Source organism: Microcaecilia unicolor, chromosome 1 (genome assembly GCF_901765095.1).
Source record: "Microcaecilia unicolor chromosome 1, aMicUni1.1, whole genome shotgun sequence".
In the NCBI taxonomy this organism is placed as follows: Eukaryota; Metazoa; Chordata; class Amphibia; order Gymnophiona; family Siphonopidae; genus Microcaecilia; species Microcaecilia unicolor.
The window spans coordinates 318594560-318607138 of record NC_044031.1 but is presented as its reverse complement, the minus strand read 5'-3'; the positions used below and the strand labels follow the sequence as shown (position 1 = coordinate 318607138).

General features: G+C 44.6%; 1 protein-coding gene across 1 annotated transcript in view; it reads right to left on the bottom strand.

Moving 5' to 3' along the window:
- FARS2 (phenylalanyl-tRNA synthetase 2, mitochondrial) overlaps positions 1-12182 on the bottom strand; it is a 1053072-nt gene extending 1040890 nt beyond the window's left edge. The window contains 1 exon segment of the mRNA XM_030208798.1: positions 12090-12182. The gene's annotated coding sequence lies outside the window, so the exon portion shown is untranslated.
- Positions 12183-12579: the final 397 nt, after the last annotated feature.

The following is a 12579-nucleotide window of genomic DNA, read 5'->3' as shown; positions in this document are numbered from 1 at the left end:
GCTTTATATTCCTACCTATGTAAATTATATTTGTGGAGCTGGATGTCCCGCTGCGCCCTTTGATTAAGCACTTCATTAACTCGACGCTTTACCTTCCAATACTTATCCCTGGCTCCCAATATGGTGCCATGCAGAAACTCTCCTCTGGCCGTTTGTAGCTGTTTAAGTAACCGCACCCAAGGCCGGTCTTAGCAAGTGTGGGGCCCTATGCAGACCGATTTGATGGGGCCCCCTCCCTAGCTCCAGGGCCGGCAACCCCTCCCTCCAAGCTCCCAGACCGCTCCCTCCGAGCTCCAAAGTCCCCAGCTCCAGGGCCTCCCTCCCTCCCAGCTCCAAGCTCCCCTCCCTCCCTCCCAGTCATTTTTTAACATCCCCCTCCAAAATCCAGTACTAGGTATGCCGAGAATACAAAACACTCAGGACCTTTAGAGCAATTCTACCATACCATAAGCAGCCATTTCTACTAAATCACACAAAGAAAAGGAAAACATCTTAAAACACTACAGTGAGCACTAGAGCATCAATTCACCTATTGTAAAATGAAACCAGACAGAATAGTACAGATCGTCGTCGATCCTGCACAGTCAATGCCAAGTGAAAGCCATGTCTTTTTCATAAACACTGATACACCCTAATCCACTAATATTAGTAGTAATATTAAAACTTTCTATTTAGACAAAAATTAAACTGAACCGCCAAGATGCCAGACTCTGCATACAATGCAACAGCACAGAAACAGAAAATGTCCCCTAGTACTGTGCAAAATATAAAGACAGCAGATGTAAATTTGAAAAAAAAAACCTAACAAATACCAATCACCACTTTTTCAAATTAACAAATAGAAATAAAACAAATATAGAAAATAAAATAATGTCATTTTATTGGACTAATAGATTTAGCTTTCAGAGGCCAAAACATCCTTCCTCAGGTCAATATAGTATAGTACTGTTACAGTATCCTATCCTGACCTGAGAAAGGGGGTTTTGTTCTCCGAAAGTTAGACAAAATGTATTAAAAATGTATTAAAATTAGTCCAATCAAAAGATTACCTTGTTTACATGTTCTATATTACAAACATTTATTAACACATCTACAATACTACTTTATCCTAAAGCAAAAGAATAAAAATATATATTTTATTTACAGTTTGTTGTCTCAGGTTTCTCCTTTCCTCATCTTCTTTTCACTGTCTTCCTTCCATCCAGCATCTGTCTTCGGTCTCTCTCTGCCATCCAGTGTCTGCCCTCTCTGCTGTCCCCTCCATCCAATGTCTGCCCTCTCCATCCACATCTGCCCTCTATCTCTGCCCCTTCCATGATCCATCCACCATCTGCCCCTGTCTGCCCTCTCTCTCCCCCCCATCCATTCACTGTCTGCCCTTTCTATCCCTTCCATCCACTGTCAGCCCTCTCTCTCTGCCCCTTCAATCCACCATTTGCCCTCCCTCTGTCATCCATCCAGGGTTTGCCCTCCCTCTCGCTCCCCCATCCAGGATCTGCCCCTCTCTCCGCCCCTTTTTTTCAGCCCCCAGTTCCAGCCCCACTATCCCACCAGTCCCGAGCTTCAGCCCCCCAGCCACTTCTCCCTGTCCCCTTTTCAGCCCCCAGTCCCAGTACTAGCCTTATCCCACCTACCCTCCTTTTCAGCCCCCAGTTCCAGCCCCCTTCATCCACATGCCTTGTATTAGGGCCCCCTTTTCAGAACCATTCTCCCACCTGACCCACGCATGCCCCATTTTCCCACCAGCCCCAGGCCCCATCTCAGACCCCAGTGACAGTCCCCTTCTCCCATCCGAGAATCCCCTCCCCCAACCCCAGTCCTCTTCAACCATCCAAGAACCCCCTCTCCACCCCTTCTCCCATCCGTGAACCCCCTCTCCACCTCCCCATTTGAGAACCCCCACCCTACCCTTCCCCCACCCTTCTCCCATCTGAGTCCCTCCCCGACCCACCTACCAGCTGAGCTCCATTCTGCCGCCCACCACCCTCACTGCCTTTAAAAAAACAATTTGGAAGTGTCGGAGAGACAGTGACAGGCAGCGCCTCGCATCTGCCCTGCTACTAAAAATCTCTTCGATGTTGTTCGGGCCTTCCCCACATTGAGTCCCGCCCGCCCTCGCGGTAATTGGAAGTTTCCTCAGAGGAGGGTGGGACTCAATGTGGGAAGGCCCAATGACGTCGAACAGATTTTAGTAGCAGGGCGGGCAGACGTGAGGCGCTGCCTGTCACTTTCGGCGCTTCCAAATTGCATTTTTAAAGGCAGGAGACAGGAGAGCAGCGACTCGGAGCACCCCCCCCACCCGCTGACATCGGGGGGGCAGACCGCCCCCACCATGCCGCTGTCGTGCATCAGATTCGTTGGGAGGACGGACTGGAGCTCGGGCGGGCGGGGCGACCTGAGGCGCGCGCTGGGCCCAATGCGGTCGCCTCGCCTTAAGACCGGCCCTGACCGCACCAACTCCCCATCCTGCTCCCTGCACTGCTGACTAGAAATTTCTATTATTCTTCCCCTCATGACTGCCTTGCCTGCCTTCCAATACATTATTGGGTTTACATCATGAGGATTGTTTTCCTGTAGGAACTGGTTCCATGCCTCTCCCAGGAACTGGTGGAAATCAGTGTTTTGGTATAATGTGGGGTTCATCCGCCAGCCTGCACATCGTACATCCCACCCCAGGTCCAAATCTACCCATACCATATTATGATCTGAAACCGCTCCCTGATCTATCCCAGAGGCTCATGCCATTGATAACAGCGAGGAGGAAAGCAATATATAATCTAGCCTGGCATGGACTTTGAATTCAGATGAACATGACTATACATACTACTCCCACGTGCACAATGTCCGCCAGATATCCAGCAGAGCCAGCTCCTTCATAAGAAAGTTAACTCCCTTCTCATCCCATCCCTTCATCCTGGCCTTGAGGGGCTTGCAGTCAATCAGTGGATCAGCCGTAATGTTATAGTCACCCCCCAACACAAGCTTGTATTCATTTAATGCGACCAAAGAGGCAAGCACTGCAGAAAAAAAAAACTTGTGGGGGCACATGTTTGTGGCATATATCGAGCACAATGCCATTTTAACCCATTGGAGGGTTCCCATCCATATTACATAACACATCTACTTTAAGACGTCTACTATATTGGAGAATCTTTGTGTGCTTTACAGGCGAATGTATGCCATCAACATTAAAGGGTGGCTATTCTAAGACTGCTCATCCCACAACTAGAGTACCATAGGCCTGTAGCCACTATTTCTGAGATTAATCCGAGGGGCGACGTCCCAGCCTAACTGCCCTCCACAGCACGATAGCCAAATCTGCAAATCAAGAATACAAAAGGATACACTCCCCCAGACACAGGAATCCACAAATCTCCCCCCCTCTCAACCCTCCCTTTGCCTCCCTCCGATCCCCTGGCATCCATCGCACAACTTCACCCCATACATTCAGCCCCCTCAAAGCCAGCCCTCCTCCCCTCCCCTCCTACACACTCCATCCACCCCCCCAAAGCACATAGTGCTGCACCTACCCTTTTATTCTTGACTGCCCCCCTCCCCCACTTTCCTCCCTAATACCTCCCTTCACTTAAGCGATGCAGGCACACCATTTCACAAGAAAATCAAAAGTCATGAATGTGTGAGTCCGCAATCCGGGCAGGTCAGCGAGCAACTCCTCTTCACTTACCCGCTCGCCCCGCTAACATCCATTTCAATGATCATGAAAACCCGCGGCTTCTGCACCGCCAGCAGCCGATCTTGCTCCAAACACATGTTCAGATAGCCAGTAGAAGTCACAGACACACCAAGGACCTTGGCTACGAGCAGTCCCTCAAGCGCAAGTCTTTAAAAAACAAGACAAAGTGCCAAATATGCCATAGTTCACATCATAATCGGCACATCTCTTAGCTCAGGGTGGAGGGAAGCATTAGGCTCGATCTGTATATTCCAAGAGAGAGAAACCACGTAGAGCATAAACTAAGTCCCGATATTTCTCTTAGGATAACTTTTCCAAGAAGGTTTTTAGCTCCTCCGGAGTTTCCATAACACCATGTTGTTCTCATGCACTACAAGCACTTTAGCTGGATACTGAAGAGAGAACTTGACCCCTTTGTTGAACAGTTGAGGAATATGGCAACAACCGCCTACGCAGATCTGATACTCTTGGTGAGAAGTCCTGGAAAAGCATTAGCTCGGATCCATGATAAATCACTTCATTGTGCTGTCGAAATTTAGACATAAGTTGGGCTTTCTCTGCATAGTTAAGAATTCTAGCGAGTATTGGACGTGGCCTTGCATTCTGCTCCTTCATCACACCCACGCAGTGTACTCTCTCGATGCGTAACCGCTGCCCTTCCACTTCCAGGCCCAGCTCTCGTGGAAGCCAAGACTTAACCAGGTCCCATAGTTCTATATCTCTGATTCCCTCAGGCGCCCGACTATTTGAATATTGTTGCGACGGCTCCTGTTTTCCTGATCGTCAACTCGCTCCTCTAGCTGCTTGCAGCGTTTCTCCAGCATCATTACTTGGGCAGACATGCTTAAGGTAAGGTCCTCCTGGGTCGAGATTCTGTCCTCTGCCTGCTGAAAGCCGGTGTTTTGCACGGTCATGCTCTCTTTAAGTTCGTCCATTGCAGCATATAATTTGGAAAGTTTGTCATCTAAAATATCTGCTAGATTTCTTGTTATTTCTTTGATTGCTGCTTCTTGCAATGTGACCACTGGCAGCTCCTGGGTTCCTGGAGAGCTCCGCTCAGATGCCATCTTGGCCGCTTGAGGGCTCACACGCTAACAGGTCTTGGGGTTTTAGCGGGCATACCAGCGTAGCTGCCTATAAAAACACCTAGTCTACTCTGCTGCCTCCAACAATGCACCTTTGCACTCACTGAGGTCTAGGAAAGAGGGGGTAAAGCAGGTGTATAAGCCAGTTTTCCATGCTGAGGAGGAGATCAGTCACCCGGCATCCGTTCAGGTCGCTGCCATCACGTGACCCCCCTATTTTTGCTTCTAATTCTGCTTCGTACTTGCCCACCATTGCCTCCAGCCACAGGTCTGAAAACACATCCTTTACCGACTCCCCTACTCTTTGCTCCACTCCATTATGTGTCCACCAAATTCTGAGGGCAAGTGAGACACAGTGCCTGGCTACTTGGTGATTTCAAATCATTTAGCATCTAGGGCTTTCACAAATGTAAGTTGCTTCAATATAAATTTCTCACTCACCAAAGCGCACCTTCTACTGTATCTGCCATCTTAGAATCTGCAAGGCCAGGGGGCCTGGCCTTATCTTTCTCCCTTTTCATTGCCTTCACTGCTATATGAATGCTAATTTTAAATAGTTATCTGTCCATAAACAGTAGCAGTGTCCTACACACCTAATTCCTATAAGTGGGAAGCCAGGGCACAGAAAAAAAATGCTGTTATTATATTCAGCACATCACATGACCCCTGACAGTTTTCTTGTTAAATAAAGTTAGGGGGAAAAAAAGGATGACAACTCTGTTTTGATACTGCGATTCTTAGAGGCCCTTTTACTATGCTGCGCTATAAAGTGGCCAGAACTATGACTAGCACGAGGGCTTTCCTACACACTGAGGCCAAATTTAGAGTGGCAGTAAAATGGCCACATGCTAATTTCCCCATTAGCGAGCCCCTTACCAACACCTATTTTCTAGGTGATAAGGGCTCACATGCTAACCACATGCTAATCAGTTACTCTGTAGCAATGTAGCAGCACTAAGCAATTAGAGCAGTACATACCTACTCTCTGCACCTACACACCCCCAGTGCTAAATAATAAAATATATATATTTTTAGCGTGTGGCTGGTCACCTGAGAGAGAAGGAAGGGGAAGGGGCTGCTGCCCACCCTGGGAAGGAAAATGGTGATGCTGGCTACCTAGAGATAGGTAAGGTGCTGGGTTTTGGGGGGGAGGGTTGTTAATGCTACCACAGGGAGGGAGAGGGAATGGCTGAAGGTTCACCATCCTGTTCATATGCAGTTAACAATAGTATGAACAACAGTATTAAAGAAAAAAAATTTTAAGCAATAAGGTTAATTTCTGACCACTTATTTTATAATTGCATCCTACACCAAGTGCTAAAATACATATGGGAGGGACCAAGGGGGTTTAACAGACAGGAAACCAAGAGACATTGAAACCAATTAGGTAGTCTCTATTTCCTCTTCCTGTGTAGCCGTCATCCCCCAGTACAAACAAACCTATGAGCTGTTGCATCCTGTTGTCATTCTTTATTGTTGGTAGCATTTTTATTTATGTTTAAATCATTTTTATTATTTTAAGCAGAAGTAATGATATACATCCATATAAAACCATTAACAGTAGGTAAGTCAGGATCCAAGATGGCTGCGCCCTGCTAAGACGCCCTAGACCTCGCTCCTACGATGCCTAAACGCCGTGGGAAAATCGCGGGCAGAGCTTCCCCGCATTTACCCCCGTTACCTGGTCCTTTGGATCGATTCATGAGGCCACGGGAAGTTATACAAGAAGGCGGAACGCCTCCGATTGGGAACGCCGGCGAACGGGAGACTTTGGCTTCCCCCGGACTGGAAACTACCTTAAGCCCCGCTGCACGCACTCCTCCTCCTCAACCGCTTGGCGCCAGTTCCTTCCTCTTTGACCCGACGGGGTCTCCCTCGGAAGGAGCAGGGGACCCGAAAGAACCTCGGGGAGAAGCGTCTCTACCATCGGGGGAAGGAATGGAGGGAAGTTTGCCCATATCATCATCATTTATTGAGGAGAGAGAAACTGAGGGTCGAAGTGCAGCAGATTTACAGTCTTCAGTAAGGTTTGAACTTCCTAAAGAGTTAGTAGCCAAGCCAAAGAATGTGACTTTAGACACTTTGTGGGATTTAATGTCCAACCTAGGACAATGTTTCCTTAAGCAAAATGAAGAGTTTTTGCCTAGAGTAAAGACTATTGAAAGTGACCTGAAAAAAAAAGAGGAAGAGTTTAAAGTTTTAAATGAGAAAATGGAAAAAATTGACCAAAGGGTTATGAAGACGGAAACGTTACAAACTTTGATGGTAAAAGAAGTAACTAATCTCAGGCGTAAATCAGAGGCTTTTGACAATTATACTAAAAATCATAACCTGAGATTCGTTAACTTCCCTAGGATTCCAAATGTTTTTCCTCTTGATATGTTGAAACGCTATTTTCGTGAAAATTTGAATGTTCAGGAAAAGGACTTTCCACCCTTATCCCAAGTTTATTATGTCCCAGAAAGGAACTTGAATCAAGAGACTGAAAAACCTATTGATGTTTCTCTTTTGCTTGAGACTTCTGACTCTGAATTGGTCACAGCCGCTACTTTGGTGGCGACTGTTGCCCTACTTCCTGATAAGAATTGGATCTTCTGCCTTTTTTTCCGTAATAAAGAGAATCCCTTTTTGGGTCTCAAAATATTGTTATTTCCTGATGTCTCCAAGGAGACACGTCGACGGAGGAAACAATTCTTACTCCTTAAGCCAGAAATTTTGCACTTGGGGGGTGTCTTCTTTTTAAGGTACCCCTGCAAGTGCATAATAAGGCTGGGGGGGAAGAAATATGTATTTACTGAACCTGAACATCTGTCAGCATTAGTAGCCTCAGTTAAAATGGAGAATGCTTTAAAGAATAATGTATAATTTCTTAGCAGAGAATGATTTACCTGGCAACTTTTTTCCTATATTATTTCTCCCCTTAGATTACCTGATATCTTGGATCTCCCATTATGGACTTGAGTGTCGTATAAATTTGAAAGTGTATAGATTTATATGCTTGTTTTTGAGAAATATTTTCCTTTTACAATAGTTCCTACTTATACGATACTTTCCTAAGCAAGATGTTTCTTGTAAATATTGTTTAAATGAATAAAAGAATAAATAAAAAAAAAAAAATAAAAAAAACAGTAGGTAAGTCATTTTACGAGTACTTCCAATGTCAAATCCAGCCAGAAGTAACTGCCCTCTCCCACCGCCCCCTCCCCCACAATTGCCCTTTCCCTTCCTCTAACTATGGTCTTGGAAATGATAATTTGCTTGGTGAGTGAGCATTCGACAGTAAGTAATAAATAAATAATTCAAGTCGACAATTAAGTAATCAACTTCTGTCCTGGGAGGTAAGAGTCTGCAAAAAGGGTTCCCAAGCTTGACAAAAACGTTTACCTAGGGCATCAGAAAAATCATGCTCCTGGAGTCTATCTATTTTCATCATTGGCAAGAGGGTGCCTCAGGGGACAACCAAGAAAACAGTATGGTTTTCAGGGCCATAAGGATTACCAGACACAGATACTCTCTACATCCCTTTTGTACTGGCCCATCGAATACACACTCATCAAACAACACTACAGGTAGATGTTGGAATACTCAAGGTTGATAAGTTCTGGAAACAATCCAGAAGATCAATCCAAAACTGTTGCACTGGTGAGCAAGACCAAAACACGTTCCTCCATGGTGCATCAAGGAAAGCACATTTCGGACACTGCTCAGTCATGTCCAGAAAAGCTCAACAATCACCGTGGGGTGAAAAGAATAACCAAAGCGCAAATTTATAGAGAAGTTCACGGTGAAGAACATTAGGTGTGCACTTTGGAATAGAAAAGGATAAACCCCTGAAGCTGAGATGGCTGTAGCTGAAATGGAAGCTCTCAGATCCAGACATCTGTGAGTTTACAATAATCCACAACCGCTGTAGTATCTTGTAGATAACAGTGATGAAAAGTTAAAGGGACTAATTTCTGTGATCCCAAGGTATAAGCCTCAGATATGGTCTCTTGAACGTCCTCTATAAGATTCTCCCAAGCCAAAGACTGTACATAGTGCCTCAGTTGAAGGCAGGCAAAGTAATCTCTAGATTAGAGGCCATATTCCTACTGTTGGTCTTCATAGGGCCTCATGAATCCATCATCTAACAACACTTGTAACAAATGTTATTCTTTTTCTATGCGATCGATCAAATATGCTGTTCTGAAGCCCTAGTGGAAAAGAAGGGTTACGTTATATGGGTATAAAGGGTGTCTCATGTGGTACAAAATGGTAGTGTTTGCAAACCCATCTCCAAACAGCCCTGTTGTTCAAAATAGGGAAGGCCTTAAATGTCCCTGAAGGAAACGCACCAGTGCCATAGAGAATATAACTAAAGTGTATCCCAGGGACTAGGTTAGTCTCTAATTCAGTAATTGAAAAATCCTAGGTACCCTGAAATCAATCAAGATGTCGCATTCCTAATACACTGGGCCGCCTTCCCTGCCAAAGATACTTCTGTATTATACAACTGAATAGCATCTCTACAATATAATAGAATTTGGAACACAAAGCTACTGGGGCACTAATACCATGTTAAAAAGAGCTGTACGACCTCAAAGAGACAGAAGATAGGCCCTCCAAAGCTCCAGTTTCCTCCCTGTAGAGGTTCGTAAAGGATTAATGTTAAAAGAATAAGAAGAGACAGGTCAGATGGGATACAGACACCCAGATATTTGAGCGCCTGGTCCTCTCACTGCAAGAGAAAGTGCCTCTGCCGTTCAGCGTGCACCAATGGAAGGGCAAAGCCTTGGATTTACTGAGATTTAGAGTAAAACCAGAGAGCACCCCATAATCTGTAATTACAAACAGCAATCGGGGGAGGGATTGTTGAGGATCAACAAGTAGCATCATCAAGTTGGCAAAAACTAGCACCTTAAACAAGCAATTTTGAATTCGTACCCCGGGGATTAGCGGATCAGCATTTAGTAGGTGCAATAAACGTTCTAATGAGAGAGCAAAAAGAAGAGGTGAGAGAGGGCATTCCCTGCCACGTCCCATGAAAAATGGGAAACGAAGAGATATGCGCCCCCCATTCACTATTAATTGGGCCTTGGGATGAGAATACAAGGCCTCCACCGCTCAAAGAAACAAACCACTCAGCCCACAACAAGATAATACAGCAAAAAGAAACTTCCAGCATACTTGGTCAAAAGCCTTTTCAGCGTCAAGGCTTAAAGCAAGCGTGGATAGTTTGACAGTGCGAGATCGCCAGCAAAACTTTGCGGACATTTAAGACCGATTGCCGGCCCCTCACAAAGCCCAACTGTTCAGTCCCCACTAAGTGGGGTAGAAACGTTGCCATTCAGGTAGCTAAAATTTCTGACAAAAGTTTGATATCGACATTAAAGAGTGAAATGGGCGCTGGTAAGAACTGGTCAAATCTTGTAGTTTGTTAGGTTTGGGGAGCAACGTGATGAGGGCAGTGTTTTCATGAAGCGGAAATTGTCCCTCCACCACTACAGTGTTGTAGTAATCAATTAGTGGACCTACTAATTGAATTTGAAGACATTTATAAAACTCCCCAACAAAGCCATCACTCCCTGGAGCACAAAATACAGAGCTCATAATTGCTATTTCCAACAGCTACAATAATTTTTGAAGCTGTTTTAGTGGAGTGGAGGAATGGCCTAGTGGTTAGGGTGGTGGACGTTGATCCTGGGGAACTGAGGAACTGAGTTCGATTCCCACTTCAGGCACAGGCAGCTCCTTCTGACTCTGTGGAGGTCACTTAACCCTCCATTGCCCCATGTAAGCCGCATTGAGCCTGCCATGAGTGGGAAAGCGCGGGGTACAAATGCAACAAAAATATTCAACTGTTATTTCATGGTATTTATATGTACATATGGGAAGCTTTCAAATAAGTTTAAAAAAAAACAACTTTTGTCATCCACTTTTAAGGCAGTGGCTCTCCAACTGGAACAGCTTTTGTCTTTTTACAGATATACCACACATATTTCTAATAATCTTTTGCTATTGTTTTCAGTAGCAAACGGTGTAATAAAAACGCAGCCATGCAGTGGTATACTACAAAAATGCACTTAATATTGTTTATTACAAGTATTTAAAAGAAAGATATTAAATAATGAGGAAAGAGCTACCTTCATGCCGAAGTCCAGAATCAGTCTAAATGTGCCAACATTGTCCAGTTCTGTGATATCTATTTCTTCTTCAAGTAATTTTTCAACAGCATTTTCTCAGTTACTACCCAAGTGTGAACACAGCTATAATAATGAATAAGTTTTGGATGTTACTGAATTCTATTATTCTGTCTCACTGTATTTTCAGTTTTAGCACAGTAGAAGTCATCACAAGGACAAAACATAAAACCAATGGACTGCATTAGGGGCTTGTAGCCCATTTAGTTATGTTTAGACAAATGAGAGCTATTACATAAAATATTTATTTTTATTTTGACTTATAAACCACCTGCCCCTGAAACATATTCAAAACAGAATAATCCACTTGTGTATCTAAAAGGTAAACTTCTACAAAACAGATAAAGATATGATGCCATGTGCCACAATGAAAGGTAAGTTTAATTCTACTTGCATTTAATTTCAATATATTCCATTATCTTTATAACACCAGACTTCCCAAGGCAGATTACTACAGTTAAGATGAACCCATCAGGACATCCTCACTGAAATTTGGCCATCTGTATTGTATTGTATTTATTTTAGATTTTAGCATAGAAAAATTAGCACAAAATACAGAGTTTATAATTGCTGTTTCTACCAGCTACAATCATTTTTGAAGCGGTTTTAGTGATATTCAATTATTTCATGATATTTATAAGTACATATGGGAAGCTTTCAAATAAATTAAAATGCTGTCCAATAAGTTTAAAAAAAATGTTGTCCACCTTTAAGGCACTGTCTATCCAACTGGCACAGCTTTTGACTTTGTACAGATGGACCATGCATATTTCTAATTATCTTTTGCTATTGCTTTCAATAGCAAAGGGTCTACTAAAAGCGCTGCAAGCTCAGCATACTAGCTTCCTTACACAGAGAACTAGATAGGTTCACTTGGGAAAAAGCACGAACATTATCAGTTTTAGATGGCAGCACTATGCAGATCTGATTGTGCAAAGATACCAAGTCTCACGCATTCGGCGTGCGACACACGCACAAGCATTCGAAAGGACTCACACTCTCGCACGCCGCCAAGCACCCATCCTCACGCATGCGGGGCTCGGTCACCCCTCTGCACGATCTACACGCTCCCCCTTTTCCGCGATACGGCACCTGTCCCTCAAACGTCCCCAATCAAGCTCATCATCATACCTGACTCAGGTCGCCCACTAGCAATCCCACAACTTTCCTTCTCCGGTGCCCCGTGACCGTCCTCTATAATAAACTACAACTACAACCTCTCCTTCCTCTTCATCCCGCCTTACCAGAAACAGGAAGTTACGTCAGAAGGGAGCGCAGTGTGCACTGAGCAAGAGAGACTTCTCTGTCTGAATCTGCAACTGGAGTCGGTTGACGAAGCAGTAGCATTGATGCAGTTAATGCTCCGTGAAAGTATGCAAGGATCCGCCACATGCTTTACAAATCTATATAGGAGACACTCTGTGAAGATGCGCTTTTACTAGCGTAGTCCGAAGACGATGGGCTGAGTCTTGAGGAATCTCCATTTTCATAGTAGAAAAAGATTCAAGCCGCTATCCATTGCGACAAAGTACGTTTTGTGAGTGCTCGAGGCAGCTGCCACTCCCGTAGAAAAAGAAAGAACTGAGATGAGCGGCCTCGGCGGGCACGTGCTCGAGCACAA